We start from the raw sequence: 2,163 nt of genomic DNA on the forward strand, positions 1-2,163 counted from the left end.
TCAGGGGGACGCCCCTGACTCCAGCCCTTCTAGGAGGTTGTTTGTGCTGGCTAATTTGTACCGCAAAATAACTAGAGAATATCATGACTGTACTTGCTGGTCACCCAGGTGGTAAGGCAACAACAGATTGCCTTTTTCATTGTTGCATCAGGATGTGATTAAACAGGTGTCTGCTTGCAGTGTTTGCCCACATTCTAAGGTACTGCATACTCGTCCATCTGGTTCTGTTTACCACTACCTTTTCCCAGCAAGGTCAGATATAACAGGAGATCAGTATAAATGTATGATTGTCAGTAAATGCATGCCAGGTCCGGACCTGAATATGAATGATTTTGTGTGGTTGTCTACCAGGAATTTCAGGTTGAGGGTTCTTTCCTTTAAGTTGTGGCCGAGATTCATTGGTCCACAAAGGATAACAGCTGCCATTAGTCCAGCAGTGTATTGTCTTGAGCTACCTCTGGCTCTTAAGATCTACAATGTTTTTCACAGGTTTTGACTCAAGAGACATGTGGATCCTCTTGAGCCCTCACTCCTACCGAAGCCCCCAATAATGGTTGATGGATACCTAGAGTTTCATATTTCGAGTATTGCAGATTCTCGCCTCTAACGGCGTTCCCTACATACTTGGTGCATTGGAGGGGTTATGGTCCAGAGGAAAGAATGTGGGTTTTTGCATCACAGGTGAACGCCCCCAGGCAGGTTCTTTCATTCCACACCTCTTATCCTGAGAAACCTGGTCCTGAGTGTCCAGAGGCCTCTCGTAGAAGGAGGGGTACTGTCACGGGTGTGTAAGAGGCTGCAGACCGCTGCACTGCATCTGACTGCAGAAGGTCTCAGCAGTTTGCTTTGCAGACGTCTTCCTGGTCCTTCTGACTCTAGGACCCAGTGGCAACCTTCCCCCGGCTCTAGTTAACACACCTGGACTGGATTGTTTATAACTCCCAGACTGCTATTGAGAGTTGACAGTGATATTTCCATTTCCCACTTGGAGGTATAGCAGTCTGTTATCTTCCTCTTTGGGATTTGGAAAACATCTGTGTTTCTACCTGAGTCAACTCAAGCTAAGTGTTCCCCTTCTTTTGTCTAGCCCATCCGTCTTTTGTTATAGCGGGGATCAACCAGTGCACACCCTGTCCTTCCCTAAGCAGGGCTTGCTGCTAGGGTTAGGTAGGGTTTAGGCATCCTGCTCAGCGATAAGTGTGGAACCTCTTTAGGGACACTTATGGCATACAGGGTGAAGTTAGATCTGCCTAGGGGCCTCCACTCCCCACTCCCTGCTTCCCTAGTGTTGGACTCCCTTCCCCACATCCCTTTGCTTTGCATTTAACTTTTCCTAAACTGTGCATGACAGCTTTTCAACCCCAGATGCCTGAAGGCTATTACAACAGAATTGCCAAAGTCAGCACCACCTTCAGGAAACTGCATAAGAATGCCTGGGAATGTAGAGGACTCAGCCTTATCACCACGCTGTAGGTCTACTGCAAGGTGGTCCTTACCACACTTCTCTATGCCAGCAAAACCTGGACTGTCTACAGCTAGCATGCCAAACACCTCAATTGCTTTCATCTGAGCTGTCTCCACAGACTTCCCCATGTCAGGTGGCAAGACAATGTCTCTGATTCGGCAATCCTGGAACAAGCTGGGCTCTGCAGCATTTATACTTTCCTGCTGAAAGCCCAAGCAAGGTGGGGTGGACATGTGATCAGAATGCCAGACAGCTGATTGACTAAATAACTTTTGAACAGAGGACTTTGTCAGGGAAAGCGAAATATTACAAAGACTGTCTTGTTTTCAAATAATTTTATTGTTTTTTTTAGAAATAAACAGGGTAGGGAATGGAAGGTAGGGAGGGAAGGGAGTGGGGAATAAACAACCTTGTACAGGTACGGAAAAAATTTTTAAAAACTAAAGAACCCACAAATAGGCATATAATAACATATATCGAATAACAACATAAAAGAAAAAAAAAATCGACAATCCATATTATGGGGTAACATTCTTGGAAGGAGATACAGCATCCCAGTACTAAAGCGCCCAGGTTTAAACTTCAAACAAAGACTGTCTTAAAGCATCTCTCAAAAACCTGGGAGTTGACAAATGGGAGAAGTTTGCCCTGAGCCATTCAGCTTGGCGAGGCAGAATCACCTCAGGAGATCAGGAGAT

The sequence above is a fragment of the Dendrobates tinctorius genome, unplaced genomic scaffold, assembly GCF_039654945.1.
Source record: "Dendrobates tinctorius isolate UK_male_01 unplaced genomic scaffold, ASM3965494v1 ptg000036l, whole genome shotgun sequence".
NCBI classification, from domain to species: Eukaryota; Metazoa; Chordata; class Amphibia; order Anura; family Dendrobatidae; genus Dendrobates; species Dendrobates tinctorius.